This window comes from Pteropus alecto, unplaced genomic scaffold, assembly GCF_000325575.1.
Source record: "Pteropus alecto unplaced genomic scaffold, ASM32557v1 scaffold120, whole genome shotgun sequence".
Lineage (NCBI taxonomy): Eukaryota > Metazoa > Chordata > Mammalia > Chiroptera > Pteropodidae > Pteropus > Pteropus alecto.
Genome location: NW_006430061.1, coordinates 2,523,125 through 2,540,682, shown reverse-complemented (window position 1 = coordinate 2,540,682; position 17,558 = coordinate 2,523,125).

Sequence of the window (17,558 nt, the reverse complement as noted above, 5' to 3'; positions counted from 1 at the left end):
AATTCTTATCCATTGTACCAGATCTACCTAGCCCAAAATAAGTGTTCCAGCATGTTTATAATTTAATTTGTAATCTGTTGTGATAGGAGATTTAGATTACCCCCCTTCCTGAAAAGAATGTTCATAATACAGAGTTCCTTGCAGTTCAAATATTTATATGTGAAAAACTTAATTTTCTATCCTGCAAGAAACTATTTCAAATAACTGGTTTTAAAATACTTTTTAATTTGTAGGCCTAATAAAACATTTGAATAGCACTTTACTGTTTGAAGTTATTCTTATGCACAGAAGGAAAAATTCAGATGAAGAAAAGTAAAGGTCAAGTTTTATCTAATAAAAGAAGACTCAGCCTCTAGTCTCATACTCTCACATCTTACGATTACACTAGAATATTATGCTTTGTACCTATACAGCAGAGAACAAAATATATTCAATGGAAATCATAGAAATACACTCAAATATTGGAGAACTAGTGAAAAATAAAATCTAAGAATTATGTTTGCTTTACTTAAATCAAGCTTCCCTTTAGCAATATAAACTATCAGTGAGCTGCAGAAACCTAGAACGATTCTTATAAAAACTGGTTTAAGGAAGGATTTAAGCCCCAATCTGAAATACAATTGCCAATCAGCCTTGCTGTACTGTACTTTTCCTTCAAAGCACTCACCACAGTTTGTGGTTATTTTCTCCCTCTCCTCAAACTGTATTTGGCTGTATCTGTCTTCTTCACCTCTTCATCCCAGCACCTGGCAAGACTCTGGTTTTGTATTGCACATAAATGGACTTGACAAAACAGGTGAGTTTGGTTAAGGGCCAGTGCTCTGGAAACTGCCTCCTTCAGAGGTCAGGACACCCTTCCAAACACGAGCTCGTGTTCTGGCCTTTTCCCCTGTCAGTTAGCAGTGGTGTAGCTGTATGCAAGGCATTTCTGAGTGCAGTTTCCCCTTCTGTAACATGGGAAGACCAGAGGATCTGCCCACTTTGGAGGTTGTAAGTTTAAAGAGTCCATATTGGAAGGGAGGCTGGTCCACAGCAGGCAGTCAGTCTCAGGGTTTACTGTGAAGATGCTCCTCAGGCTGATGTTGCTCACTCTGCACTGTAGGATTCCGCACTGATTTTTAATCATTTATTCATTCACTGTTTCACAATCATTTACCCGAGTCCACCTCTCGGCCAGGGCATTTACCGGCACTTTCTAATTCTCACAGCAAACGCCTAGACCAGCCGTCCTTAAATGCAAACATGCAAGAACATCCTATTACCTACTTGCTCAGTCCTAGGATTCCAACACCTTGTTTTCCCAAGAAGCCGCGGGTGTAACCTAACCTACGCTGAGTTCCGCAGAGCTGAGAAACTGGGCTCAACCTCCTTCCCTTGAGGGCAGAACCTGTAGGCCCAAGGCAGCCACCCATCCCCCTCCTCGGGCCCCACTGCGCAGGCGCCGTGGGGGTCGCCTAGATCCCTCTGGGCATCAGGCTGATGGGAGTTCTATCCAGGCTGGGCTTCCTTGGCCCCGGGCCAGTAGAATATTCTGCCCACTCTGGAAGGGGGTTTGCCTCCCAGCCCCTGGTATTTGGAGATGCATCCTGACACCTTCGAGTCATGAACTGCAGTCAGCCCACCGGGAGGAAGGCCCGGGACCTCCTTGCTCCTGGCTGGTGGGCTTGTACCTTGCGGTACACCTGGCTCCAATTTCTCATATAGACATGGAGAGTTCCGCTGAGGCAGCCAGTGAGTGGATGTTGCCTGTAGTGTGCTGGCCGGGAAATTACTGCTTGGCTATCACCCATGGGAACATAGGCTATCGCCCATGGGAACATAGGCTATCGCCCATGGGAACATAACATTCTAACAATAAGCTTTCTGCTTCTGTACCCCCGCTTGCACACCCGACCTGTGGGTTGACAGGTAGTGAATAGGAGAAAAATAGACCTTTGTGTTTAAGACAGAATGAGGAATGAGATTTAGGGCTTAAAAACCCTGTACCTCTACATTTCGGGGCTGCTTAATTTGGGGTCTGCGTACCCCTGGCAGATCCAGCAGGCTGAATAAAGAGTGTGTTTCCTATAACTCACTGATTTTTGGTGGTCCGTGTGTCTTTCGGGGGTTGGCGGCTACAACAGTAGATGGCAGCTCCGGACGGCCACAGGGAGGAGCAAGTCAGCCGCCTTCGCTTCAGCAGCTGGGGGAGCCCCAGCGCCGCCTCAGCTCCCAGTTTCTAGAGTCTCCCATGCGGCCTGAGACCAGTCTTGCCTACCTGAACCGCCGTAGACTCTTAGCCAGATATCCCGAGGTCCTGCCCCACTTTCATGGCAGTGGCTGGCTGAGTATAGGGCCCTCTGGCCACTGAGGACAATTACTTCTGTCTTTGCCAGTTACTTGCTGCTTTTTGTGTTCCCGGGGCTCTAAGCAAGCACCAGCCACTGAGCCTGAAGTCATTTCCCAGGATGTTGCCACCAGGGCATTGAGGACTTGTCAGCACAGCCTCCTTTCTGAGCTGGGCAGATTCTGTCTCCATTTCGACCAGCCCTTTCTGAGGATGTCTTTTTAGGAACCAGGTCTGCTTATTTCAAACTAGGAAAACTGGAGAGATTCTCAGCACGGTAGCCTTTAGCTGAACCCGATAATCTTTAGAGTCCCAGAGAATTGACCCATCGACTTAAAAAGAATAATTTTTTAGGTGTCCAATTTATATCCTGTTTTTATTAGTTAAAATAAATGGAAGAAAAGAGGAGGGAGGAAATGTTATTTTTTGTTTTTAAGTCGAGAATGTAGACTGTGTTTTTAATACTACTACTTATTAAACCACTTAATGTATGCTCTTAGGACCCAAGAGTGACACTTTAAAAAGAAAATAATCTTACTATTTGGCCTGTTCTTTCATCCTATGTTTTGAGGCATTTTTGTATTTCATCCCTTAAGAATTCTGATAAGTATTATTTATGTGATTAACTCAGATTCTCTATTCACTCTCTGGTCTTCTAGTAAAATGGGGAAACAATTGTGAGAGATGTTAAGGAATAAAACCATAGATCCAAAATGCTAACATACCATGATAACAAATCTAGATGTAATACTTGATCCAATTGCATTTCAATCTCTCCCAGAAACACAATCTTAAACAGTCAGTATGGAATTTTTCTGGTCAAGCACCAGTGAGGTACTCTGCCGCATGGACACTCTCCGTCCTGCATGGAAAGAAGTCAATCTACATCATAGGTATCTTCCCTGCTCTCTTCCCCCAACAAAGCTGTCTAGGCCCCCAAATAATCCTTTCTTAAGATAATAGCTCCTTTGCTCCACCTATTTTGGTATAAAAACCTTTCATTTTGTAAAACCCCTCAAAGTACCCTTGTAGTTGCTGCTGCCCCATTTGTGGCTTGCTTGATAAAACCAATTAGATCTTCAAATTTACTCGGTTGAATTTTATATTTTAACAGAGATCACTGCTAAACTTAGGCCTCAATTTTTTACCAGACGCCAGTGAGGATGACTTAGGATACTGAAACTGGGTGAGGCACGGTAAGGCACCAGGACCAGAGGAATGTTACCCTCTGAGATTTGCGAGGTCAACCATGCCTGACTTCCCCATCAAGCTTGCAATGTCTGGCCTGGCCACAACTGTTATGCAGTATTAGTACTCAGTTCAAGATTGGACCCCTTCCACCATTTATTTTCAAAAAGGATTAATTTCTATTTCAAAAATACCCTCCCATTCACTTAAAATAAGCATTCCTTCTTTGGCATTCTTCCCCTGGCTACATTAGCAGAGTACTGCTAGATCCCTGACAGCAAACTGACTAACAGCTCTGATGAGATGCCTCCCACCCTACCTCCATGACCCCTTGGAGGATAGTTGAGAGAGGAAGCCCTCAGGGATCACTAAAGTTTCTCAGAACACAGATCCTTCCCTGTCTTAACATGGTCTCTCGGTGCTCAACAAAGAGAAATAGCTCACTGGATTTGCTCTTAGAGTGATAGAAAACAATGTTTGTCTATGGATTGCACCATAACAAGAATGTTTGGTGGAACAGGAAATGAAGGATTTCACTTTCCTGGCAGGGACTCCATCTTCAGTATACAGGCTGGACTGGATGCTTAAAGGAATGTGAAAACCCCATACGTGGCACTTACATTTCCACGTGCAGAACAGTAATGTTTTCCACATAGGATACTGATACTGTGTTCCAGCGAGAGCCTTTCTGGTAGCCTTTGGGAACTGTCCCTGCAGGGCTCATCCTGAGAGGCAGTGTCAGGTGTGTCGATGTAAAAAACGTCCAAACCTAGAGAATTTTAGTAAGTTTCTTTGAGCCAAATTGCCAACAGTTGCCGGGAAGCAAAAATTCAACAGATTAAGAAAATGCTCTAGAGGATGGCAGTTTCACATCTTATTTTATACATTAGAATCAAAGGAGGAGACATAAGTAGAGTTACATGAAATTCATTGGTGGTAGATTAAGGGAGTGAGAGAAAGCAAAGAGATGAAATCTCTGAGATTGGATAAAAAGTAAAATGGAGAGACACGTACTTCTTTTACATTGGTGGCTACATATGAGTTAATAATGAATATTTACAGCCAATAGACGTGGTATACAGAGGACAAGATAACCGTGAGGGGTTCTGTGGTCTCATGTTCTGGTGCAGTGGATTGTGCCCCAAGAGGTCTGGCAAAAAAGGGATTACTCTGACATTCCAAAGGTATGTTATCTTAGATGCAAAAAGACAACAGACAGACTTACTTAACATAAAGGCTGACCTTTGTCAAAGCTACAGACCCAGGATGTGACTACCCGTTATGACCTGCTTCAGTTAGAAGTTTTTATGTTCAGACCATCCTACGTGGTTACTTTTGGTCTCTGAGTTTGTAGGGCCCACCATGTTAGCCTTCCCTGAGCTTGTCAGGTTTAGTATGCGGCTCCTTTTCTGTCCACAGGTGAGTGTCTCCCTGCCAGTTCTCAGACAGGTATGACCCTGACCTGAGCCCTAGGTGCTAATGTTGTGCATAGTGATGCAAGGAGCACACATGTGCCTCATTTGCACATTCCATTATGTGCACTCACATTTGTGTTTTATGGGAGAGTCAGAGGAAGTACCAAGAGGAGACATTTTGGAACCTGAGGCAACCTTCCTCCCCCTCCCACAATTGATGGTGGTTAATTAAAAATTTATTAACTTCAAAATAAATAGGCCTTTCAAAGTGAGAGGCAGAAAACCATTTATATGAGTTCAATAAGAATAGCTATTGGGAAACACTGATTCAAGCAGAAGCTCCTATTCTGATTAGGAGACAAAGGCAATGGGTATTTATGACAAGCAGAAGGGGATGAATTACATCAATAGAAGGAAGGCATTTCTATAGGTGCAGACAACATAACACAGTGATATTAATTCTAAACAATGTTTTTAAATTTTCTTCCAGTAGTCATAATAACTCCTTTCTTATTATCTTTGCAAATAGTTTTTTGGGACATAATGTTGCCCTAGGTCTAGTTCAAAGGTTACTTTACCCTGTTTTAACATTCCAAAGATTTCAGGCATAAGACATGCAATGCAGTTTCTCTGGAATGGCAGCTCCAGCTCCTTTTTAAAGTGGCTCCATTTATTTTCAGGGGGACAAATTTTATATCTTGTTCATCATGAATGTTTTCCTTAATTTTTATTCTAAAGTGTTTCATTAAAATATTACCTTGATTAATAAACTTTCTGATGCCTTCTTAAATTTTTCTACCAAGGTAAATGCTTCACTTGCCTCATCATAGTCCAGATCCTGGAAGACAGGGTATCCAAATGATGATTTTGATGAAAAAATAGTATGTGGGAATGAGTTTGCCCACTTGTATTTTTCTGGTGCTCCTAGGAGTTAGGCACTGAAGTGGTGTTAGTAGAAATTTGAGAAGCCTTATAAAAGTCTCTCTTTGACCACTAAAAAAAAGTACCTCCTCCTTGCCTAAAGCTCAATCTTTTCCAAATAACTTATAAGTTCAAATTCCTGAAAACAGGCTGATTTGGAAAATACAAACCCTGATGGCAGGAGAGTACAGTGATAGGAAGTGCACTTCTATGTGAATTAGTTTATTCCAACCTTTCCTTAGAAGCAGGACAGAATGGGATGCCACTGATTTCTTGGAGTCTGTGGCATGGTGATAATGATGGTGCTGTGGTGGACAGGGCAGGGGATCTGAGAAAGAGATGCAGAAAGGAAAAGGAGGATTTCAATGAGAAACTTCTTTGCCTTCACAAGTTTTCAAAAGTCTAGATGGCTGTAGAGAGATCACATTTCTCTCTAGTGTCATTCCTGACATTCCTGGGGATGCTCAGCTGACCGTCCCAGCCACTGCCTCTCCTCCAGCTCCCTACTGGACCATCCTCTAACCATGACATCTTCTGTCCTTTCTTGTATTTAAATAGATTAGAAGTCTAATGGGGATGAATAGTTTGTGACCTTGTTGATGAAGACCCTCTTCCAACTGTGGTATCTGAGACTTGGAGGAGATGTAATGCTCTGCCCAAGGTTATACAAGACAGCACCTGTGGATCCAGAAATCTGGGCTCTGGACTTAACACAGTTCCTTTAGTCACTCATCACAAAATTATTGAGCACCTACTAGACTAGGTGCTGGGGGTGTGATGGTAAGCAAAATCAGTTATGATCCCCGCTTTCCTGGGATTTACAGTCTGTTGGGGGATGTGAACATCAATCAGATATTCACGCATGGATATATCATTTCAAACAGTCAGGTTTTCTGAAGTAGAGAAGAGTTCTATAAGCATGTACAACAGAAGTAATGTGATCAGTGTTGGGGGTCAGAAATTGCAGTCTGGGCCATAGAACCAGCATATACCTAGAGACTTATCTTTCCCAGGATCAAGTTTACTGCAAGTTTTAATGAAAATCTTCTCAAGCTACTGGTCTTCTATGGGAAATTCCATGCCAAGTAGGAAGAAAAAGGAAAGTGGTGTAACAAAATCCATTCTTTAAAGTTTGTGACTATCACTCAAAGAGCCACTTCAGTCCCAAATTTAAGGCTTCTTACTCTTGCTTTGCAAATTATCTTCATAAACATTTAAAAAATTTATTTATTTTAATTAGTTTCAAATATACAGTACATTGGTTAGATATCTATATAGTTCATAAAATGAATCTTCATAAACATTTTTATATTGAGCTTCTGAACACAGTGATTTCGAAGAAGCAAACAGTAGATTGAATTATTATTAGAGATAACAACAACAATGCCAGAAATGACACCTGATAATCTGATTATGAAAAAAGAAATAATAATTATAAAATATAGATGTAAGAAACCAATAGCACAGTTATCTGTGATCATTTAGGGTGGGGAATATCAATCCCACACTTCTCAAAGCCTGAGGACAGCAGAACATGATTATTCATGTTCTTATTAATTGAACATGCTCATCAAATAAGATTAAAGTTATTATAAGAACATTCTAACTTAAGAACATTCCATACTTAGGGACAGCATGGCATATTTTTGGAAGGTTGTACGAGTCTTTAAATCACAAAGAAAAAACTCCTAGCACTTGAGGGACTGACTTCAGTTACCAAGAAAATATCTAGAAAGTGTTCTATAGCCCTGATTTCCTGACAGCAATGATGGACAATTATGACATGAAGCCACACGGCAATGGCTTGCTGATGTAATGGGCATGCCTGGCTCCTCTCTGATTTTATAGACCAATACTCTCTGGTAACACAAGAAAATAGTCATCTGGCTCTTGTTTCAGAACCAAAAAGTAATTTTAATCATTGCAGAGCATAACCTGAGCAATTTTTTAATGTCATTTATGGAACTTGTCTTTCTCTCTGAGTGACTAACCTGTTCCAACCCATTGCATCTTGGGCTATCATATTCAGCTCATTTTCTCCCAAAAGTTTTAAAAAAATTCTCTAGTCTTCAGAAGGGACATTTGCAGGTGATTGGTGGCACAAAATATTTATTATCTTTGATTTTAGAGACTAGCATTGTGAAGTAGGGACAATTTTCTGGACCTGCAGGAGATGGAGGGCCAGTTAAGACTTCCCACCGAAATCCCTGGCTTCCTAATTTCTAACTATTTCCAATTCACCTTACCCCAGGCCTGCTTCAGACTACTTTCTGAGGATAGCACCATATCTTGCTGTGGACAAACACTTCCAATGTGATTGCTTGATGAATCGACCTAGAAGTAAAATAAATCTGCTGGAGCCTGAAAATTGACTTGAAATATTCTTTCCAGAGGGCATGTAAGGAGTAGTCTTGACACAGGAAACTTTCCTATATCCAGCCAATCATTCAGCATGGATTTAGGGCCCATGGCGTGTGCCTAACAATGTAATAAGGTGTTAGAATTCAAGAGAAGAATAAGACAGAAATCCTATCCTTCAGAAATTCAGTCATTCTTATCAAATGATTAATGAAAAAGAGAAGACACTACAAGGTGAAAGCTGATCTGAGTGATAAAAAGTGTAAAGGTTGGAGTGTTTCAAGTGTGGAGGACATTATGGTCCAGAGCGTTTGGATAAGGCTTCCCAGTGAAGGTAGGAGAAAATGACGTCTCAATTCAAGCAGAGTACAAATTTGCCCTTCCCTGCCTTTTTGTTCTATTCAGGCCTTCAGGGGATGGGATGAATCTTACCCCCATTGTGAGGGTGATCTATACTCAGTTTACAGATTCAAATGTTAATCTCTTCCTGAGACACCAGCAAGGACACACCTGGAAATAATGTTTTGCCAGCTATATGAGCATTATTTAGCCCAGTTTAACTGACACATAAAATTAACCATTATATTACTGCCAGATCACTAAGCAAAATTTGAATTTGCTCTCCAAGGACAAGTACATCAGTTTTCTCTGATAATATTTTAATATACATAAGACTAGCAACCATTTAATTTTCTTTCTACTTTCTCTTACAATAGGCTTTCGGCTCTCTCTTTCGAAAACCATAATCTCTGTACAGTTTGGAACACTTCAGTTAATTAGAGGTATTTAAATCTGCTAAGATAGAGGAAGGGCCAGGCTTAAAAAATATTGTCTTGCTCACACATGGATTGACCCAAAAGCAGTATTTTAACTTAAGCCCTGATATACAGTTTTCAGCAACTGTTTTCTCAGGAGAAATGAAAATTTTGAAAAAAATGCATTTTGGCTGTATAATATTATGATTATAATGAAAACTACATTTTTGGTCTTTGTCTCCTTTTGGGTACAAAGCTCCTAAAATCCTTGAAATTTTCTAATTGATGCGAATGATAAATTTGTCTCTTGTTATGTTAATGAGGTGACTTTCAGAAAACACCTAAGCATACAGGCAGGTTGCCAGTGGATCCCCCTGTGATTAGAGGATTGGAACATTCAGGCCCATCCCCTGACCTCCTGGGAGGGAAGAGGAGATGGAGATTGAGTTCAATTACCAATGGCCAATGACTTAAACATGTCTATGTATGGAAGTCTTCATAAAAACCCAAAAAGACGAGGTTCAGAGACCTCTAGGTTGGTGTACAAGTGGATAAGTGGGGGGAATGGTGCCCCTGGCCTAGAGGTCACAGAAGCTCTGCACCCTTTCCCCTTACCTTGCCCTGTGCATCTTTTCCATCTGGTTGTTCCTGAGTCATATCCTTTTATGATAAACTGGTAATTTATTAGGTAAAATATTTCTCTGGGTTCTGTGAGCCACTCTAGCAAATTAATCAAACTACAGGAGGAGGTTGTGGAAACCTCCATGTATAACCTGGGCTCGCTATTGTTTGAAGCGGTGGTGGGGAAGTAGTCTTGTGGGACTGAACCTTTAACCTGTGAGATCTAATGCTACCTCCAGATAGATGATGTTAGAATTGAGCTGGATTGTAGGACATCCAGGGTTACTGAATTCTGGTTCGTGTGCCTTATGCTTCTCAAAATCAAAATCCAAAATGTCGGTTTGGAGCAAAGAAAGGTTTATTGATTGAGGTGCCAAACAAGAAGATGGAAAACTTAGAAATGCCTCAAATCCATCTTGTTCATTGAACTGAGTTAGGGATTTTTAGCTTGAAAAGGAGACTGGGAGGAGGAGTTAGGTAGGGTACATTTCTATGGTTTCCAGTTCCTTGATAAGATTTCAGTGTGCAGACTTTGAGATGCCATTGAATGATAACATCCATCTGGGAGTAGTCTTGGTTCTCATTCTTTTTTACAAAGCAAACATGTAAATCATTGCCTCATGATCTTTTTCCTCTGTATTTTTTTATCTGTGAGGAAGAACAAAGACATTACGATAAGATGTTATCTATAGTTTCCCTAAGATTGTTGAGTAGCAGGTCACAGTTATTGATTTGAGAACATGCTGCAAATGTATTGAGTCTTATGGTTAGGATATTAAGCAACTTGTGGTTATAACCAAAGAGATTAAGGAAGCTAAGATTCAACTAGTTCTAAAGGAGGAGGGGGTGGCAATGGAAGGAAAGGGCTCAGCTGTAGGGGCATGGTTATACCAGTTGGTGTTGGAGTATTGCTTTATGGTGTGGAAAAAATCTTCCACACACTGGAATTGGTGATCAGAATCAGAGGCTTATTACTAAATTTCAGAACTTCATGATAAACTCAGCTGTATATAGTGGTAGCCTAGAACTTATACATAAATATAAAATCAAATTTAGACCACTCATTTTGTCTCTGTAAAATTTTGTGAGTATGTGTGTTTGTGTATATATAGTTAATCTTCTCAGATTATTTTAGAATATATTATAAAATAGAATGTATATTTTTAACTAAAATAAAATTGGAAATTGGCCACCACCACCCAAATAAAAGTTGTGAAAATAGTTAAATACTGAACTATAAGATAGTTACAGAAGAAATACCTTTGTTTAAAAAATTCTTAAATTTCTTTAAGAAAACGTTTGAAACTCCATGAAATTATTAAGCAAAGGACATGAGTAAATACATAATTTATTAAAGAAGAATTATAACTGGTAAATAAATTTAATGAAAATGCACAACCTAGCTCATAATAATAAATGCAAAGTAAAGCATCTCTGAAATCCATAGTGACTTTATTCAGAAAAGACAAAAATTGAACTCAGCCCAGGTATCCATCAACAGGAGAGTCAATAAATACCTGTGGTATATTCATGCAATGGAATGCGGCTCAGCAATAAAAAGGAAAAAGAAAACCTGCTAGTACACGAAACAACAGGAAGGAATCTCAGAAACATTACGCTCAGTGAAAGAGTGATCCCAAAAAGTACATACTGTATGATTCCATTGATATCAAATTCTGGAACTGGCTCAAATAAACTGTGATTTAAAACACTGAAAACAGTGGTTGCCTCTGGGAGGAGGGCCAGGTTTGATAAAAAGAGGCATGAAGCAACATTTTGGCATAATGGCAATGTCCTGTATCTTGATAGAGGTTTGTGTCTCCTAGACATATGCATTTGCCGAAACTCATCAAATGGTACATGTAAGATTTCAGCATTTTACTATATTTAAATTTTAACCAGAAAAGACCAGTAAACAAATTTTGAGTTCTGTTTGATGATATACAAACTTATGTGCTTAGGGTTAAAGTGTATTATTAGATACAACTTTCTTTGAGATAAATTAAAAATAATATGTATTGATGGATAGAGGAATGAATTGTTATCTACATATGTGTTAAAGCAAACAGCAAGATGTCAATGATAAAGTCTGGGTATTGGGTACATGTGCATTAGCTCCCCATACTTCTTTCAACTTTTCTGTATAATTTAATTTTTTCTTGGTAAATTGCTGACTGAAACAACTCTAAAGTACTATTTTACTTATTAAATGAGCAATAAAAATTTAAAAACATTTAAAAAAACTATAAGCTACAAAATACTTTAAAAAATATTATACAATAGTGGCCATGATGCTGTGAAACTGGTACTCTCTTGTCTATGGGTATATAAATTTTTTAGACAACAACTTGGCAATTTGTATCAAAAGCCATAAAATTGGCCTACCTCATATACTAATTTTACATACAGAAATCCACATAAAGGACATTTTCTCAGATATGAAAAATCTAGTATAAAGGTAGATGGTCATTATAACATTACTTATATGGCAGTAGTTTGGAAACCTAACTAATAGTAAATTCATAGCTAAGTTTGTTTGTATTTCATTATTTTCACAGCAAATTTGAGGAGATGGAAAAAAGAAAGATATACAATAAAATAGTAAAAAAGATATAGAAATATTAACTGATGAAGGAAACAACGTCATTAAGTAAAATATATCTACCCTTGAAACATTACATATAATTAAAAAAAAATAGCTATGAAGACAGTGTAGTGTCCCTGAAAGTATGTGTGATATATTAGGTGCAAAGTGGACAGCAAATATGTATATATGTACCATAATTACATATATGTAAAATCGTTACATGTCTGAAGTTGTTTGTAGTGGATGCTGTCTCGTACCATTGAAATCTCACCATTGGGACTGAGGCTTACTATATTCTAGCTCCCTGGAGTATGGGTGGCTGATAGTTTCTGATGAGTCACTTTCTGAGAATGGCTCTCAGCCACATGGAGTTGCCTTGATCAAGGTCTGGGTCCATCCCTGGGAATAATGCAACAGATTGTATGGTCGAGGATAGGACTAGTTACATAATTTGTAGGGCCCAGTGACAAATAAAAATGGGGGGACCCTTGTTCAAAAATTAAGAAAGTGACAGGTTACAAGTGACAATGACAGCATATAATTAAACCAAGTTACGGGGTTCTTCTGAGTTTCGGAGCCCTGTATAATTGCACAGATGGTATGCCATCGAAGCAGTACTATTCTGGGGAGGAGTAAAGGCCTAGGCTCCTTACCTCAAGGAGGTAATAAGTCTGAAGTTCTGGTCAGTTCTAGAGCTTTCTGGGGGTCAGGCTTCTTTATGCAGTTCAACTTCTCTTATTGTCCAGTCCTCTTCTTACGCTCCCTGACAGGGTTGATCTGGGGCACTTCATAACCATTTCCTTCACATAAATCTTCAACTCAGAGTCAGCTTCTTAGGGGACATGACATAATACACTATTGTAAAGAAAACAAAAATAAACAAGAATAAAATCCAAGAAGGAAATACAATAATTGTATAAGAATAGGGTTGAATAAACAAATTGTATGTACACACAGTGGAATATGAATCAGCCTTAGAAAGAAATGCAGTCCTGTCACAAGCTACAACATTGATAAATCTTGAGGAAATTATATGAAGTGAAATAAGCCAACCACAAAAGGATAAATATTGTATGATTCCACTTTTATGAGGTATGTCCTAGAATAAGCAAACTAATAGAGACAGAAAGTATAATAGAGTTACCAGGGGCTATGGAAGGGGGGAATGGGAGTTATTGTTTACTGGGTACAGAGATTCTATTTGGAATGATAAACGAGTTCTAAGTTCTGGAAGTGGATAGTGGTGATGGTTACCCAACATTGTGGATAAACTAATGACACTGAATTGTACAATTAAAAATAGTTAAAATGATAATTTAAGAAGTTCTGCTTCTGCCTAGGATTTAGAAAGCAACAAAAGAGTGTCATTTCCACCCTAACAAGGAGAAAAACCTGGAAAATCTACAAAATCACAATTTTTTTGAACCCACTAGAGAGCTAAAGTCTCAAGGTAAATCAAGTATACTGAATCAAGAAGGTAATAAATCCCTCCAAAAAGAAATCAATCACATAAATTATTTCAGCTTTGGAAGAAGATGTGGCACTTATAAATGTTGGCAAACATGGTGAGTATGCTACAATTCTGCTCACCATTCCAATGCATGTGGAATTTTGCCACAGCATCAAGCAATTCTCTGATTCCAGCTGAGTGTCCTAAAATTCAACTCAATTCTGACACTGTCTATTTGGAGACAGCGTCAGATCCCACAGATTAACCACTCGGTCCCATAAGAATGTCCTCCCTCCAACCCCAACCCTGCATGTCAGATTCCAATCGTAAATCCAGATTGTCCCTTGTGTTGGCATGCCCCAGGATGCTTTGTAAAACCCTCCCTCTCATTTCTATTTTTTTTTTCTTTTTTTGCTTCCTTCTTATTACTTGATATATGTGGTTCCTCTTTGCTTGTTATTTAGGTTGGTCGTGGAGACTTTGCTTGTGACTTAGAATGCCAGAGACCTCAGGATGGAACAAGAGAAAGCAGGACTAAAACAAGATTAGAGATTAGAGAGAGCAAGGGGAGTTTCTGAGTGCCAGTAAGCACATCTCTAATTTCTGCTTATTTGGTTAATAAATCCTCTCCCTGCTCTTTCTTTGGAGCTTCCCAACCATTCACGTTGATGTGTGCCTTAGAACTTCAAGGTAGCCTATAAAAGAGGCCTAGAGATGGAGCCCATTTACTTTGCTAAGGGGATCTAAAAAGCGCCAAGCTGTGGTAGTCACTGCTCTGGCCTAGGTCCCAGGTCTTGAGGGAATTATTAAAAGTAATGTTAGCCCAGGATTTCTTGACCCAAGACTTGGCAGATAGTCTCTGTGACCAGCTCAAACAACAACAGGTGTGCTGAGATGCAGGTAAGCCTTTGGAGAGAGGATGCTGCAAACTCTTTCTGGGCCTTTTGAGGTAAGACTTTGGAGATTTTTTTTTCCTATGGAGGTGTGTTTGATGCTTATCTTTGGGGCTTGGCCTCTAGAGATTCCCTGTGTGCCTCAGAGTGGGACTGGGAGTAACTCCCACATTCACTGTTGTCCTTCTGGCCTTTGTCAGTCAACCTTGGCTGGCACTGAAGAGACTGACTGTAAGAGGTTGGTAGAGGTGGGTTTCAGCATATTCCCCACAGTCAGGAAACAGAAATCTAGAGTTTCTGGATTTTCTGTGACATTCTTTGAGAAGGGCTCCTAGCATAGATTGGTATAATAATTCCCTCTAATGGCTCTTGTGATCTTGTTTTGATAATTATGTTTAGGAGAAACACTTAATTGGTTAAGTGATGAAACCTAGAACATTAGTTATTTTTATGAAGGCTTGGGCAGTCTCATCTCCACTGGACTCTCCTAACTTCAGATACTCACAGTTCTTCCTCTTCTTCATCCTGTAAATCAGTGTCACTGCCCAGAAGAGAGCTAGTAACAACACTGCCACCTGTGTGATCTATCAGCTGTCAGATTGTTAAATAAATCAAGGGTTGTGGTAAAAAGTAACTTCATTCTCACCAACCTGGGCACCAAGGTCTTTGGCTGGCACTGCAGGGAACTTCAGACATGAGCAGTTGGGCACTCCAGGAAAAAAGTGCTCTTTTTTTCTAGCTTCTTGAGATGAAAGCTGAGGAAACTGATTCTCGATCTTTTATTTTGTTAAATATATGTATATATAAAGCTAGAAATTTTTGTATAATCATTTTTAGCTGTAGCCCACAAATTTTCCAATGCCGTATTTTCCAATGCCGTATTTTCAGTTCAAAATATTTTCTATTTTCATTATAGTTTTTTTGATACATGAGCTATTTGGAAGTACATTGCTTCATTTCCAAATATTTGGGTGTTCTTAAATTATTCTTCTGTTCTTATTTCTAATTTACTTTTACAATGATCAGAGAAACACTTTATCATTCCAATTTTTAAAAATTTTTTGAGAATTGCTTTATGTTTAACATATGGTCTATTTGGTAAATATTCCATGTGTATTTGAAAAGATCATGTATTCTACAGTTTATGAATATAGCATTGTATATAGGTCAGCTAGGTCAAGTTGCTTAATTGTGTTGTTCAAATCTCATATACACTATATGTTTTAAATTGATTTTTCTATCAGTTACTGAGATAAATATGTTAAATTCTCTATTTACAAATGTGGATTTATCTATTTCTCCTTTCAGTTTAATTAATTTTTGCTATATATATTTTGAAGCTATTCTATTAGGATTTAAAATTAAGATTTTTTTTCCCCTTACTGTTGAGTTGACCTATTTTAGGTCTTGAAATGTCCTTCCTTATCACTAGTAATACTCTCTTACCTTAAAGTCTGCTTATCTGATATTAATATAGTCACACTAGATGTATTGTGGCTAGTGCCGGCATGGCATATCTTTTCCCATTCTTTTATTTTCACATATGTAAATAGTATATAGTTATGTTTTGTTTTTTTTTTTAGACAGTCTGACAATGTTTGTCTTTAATCAGAGTTTTTAGTCCATTTACATTTAACATAATTTCTGATATACTTGAATCCGTTTTCTGTTTTCACTTTATTTCGTCTTTGTCCCACCTGGTCTTTGTTCCTTTAACCCTTTTTCTTGTTTTGTTTTATATGAATCAGGTTTCCTTTTGTCTTTCCTTATTTCCTTCTTCCTCCCTCCCTCCCTCCCTCCCTTCCTCCTTCCTTTTCTCCCTCCCTTCCTTCATTCCTTTCCATCTCTTTTCTTTTCATTCTATTCCTTTTATTATATTTAAGTCTTTCATTAGCTTTTTAAAAAATCAACTTTATTGATGTATAATGTATATAAAATTAAATATACTTATAGTTCGACAAATTTTGACAAATATAACCACCACAATCAAGATATAGAATATTTTCGTAGCCCTAAATGTGTGTTTTTTTTTCAGTTAATCTCCTCTTCCCTGTCAACCATTAATTTACTTTCTCTCACTATAGCTCAGTTTGATCAATTCTAGTATTTTGTATAAATGGAATCATACAAGAGCTACCCTTTAATATCTTGTGTCTTTTACTCAGCTTAATATTTTTTCAGATTCATCGGTTTTCTTGTATCAGTAGTTCGTTCTCTGAAGTCTGGGAAGCTTCTTAGCAACGTATGACTGTGCCTGTTTCCACTCAGCCTAAACAACAGAGCATACTGTCAAAATATGAACCTTCGCTCACCTGCATAATGTTACCTCAGTAATTTTTAATTTGTGGGATTTTTTTGTTGTTGTGAGTCAGGCTAGGAATCTTTCATCTATTAAGTTCCGTTTGCATTTTTTTCCCCTCTAGGAATTGTCTATTCCAACCTGTATTTCTCTAACATTGTTGGTTTTCTTCTCTATTTCTAGAAACTCTATATTAAGAATATCAACCCTTTATCTGTGATACAGGTTGCAAACTTTCCCCTAATTTGCTAGGTTTTTTAAAGGCTTTCTTTCATACTTTATTTTCATGCAAAAGTTGTATTTATATGAGATCAAATATCTCTGTCTTTTCTCATCATTTCTGAATTTTTAGTTTCAGTAAAGAAAGATTTTCTACTTGCAGATATAGAGAAATTAGCTTCCTTTTAGTACTTCTAGATGTCATCATTTCTATTTAAACATCTGATTCATTTCAAGTTTATCTTATTGTGTGGTGTGAGAAAAGCATCCAATTTTATCTTTTTTTATAACGCTACCTAGTTATTTCAATACCACATTTAAAAAAATTCATCTTTTCCCTACTTATTTAATTACCGCATTTATTACACAAATTACCATATGCTATTGGATCTATTTTTATGTTTTATTTTATATCATTAGACTATCTATTTGTACAACAATATTACATATATTATTTTGGAGGCTTTTAAGTATATTTTCATATCTGATAGGACCAGCCTCACTTATTGCTCTTCTTTTTTCAGAT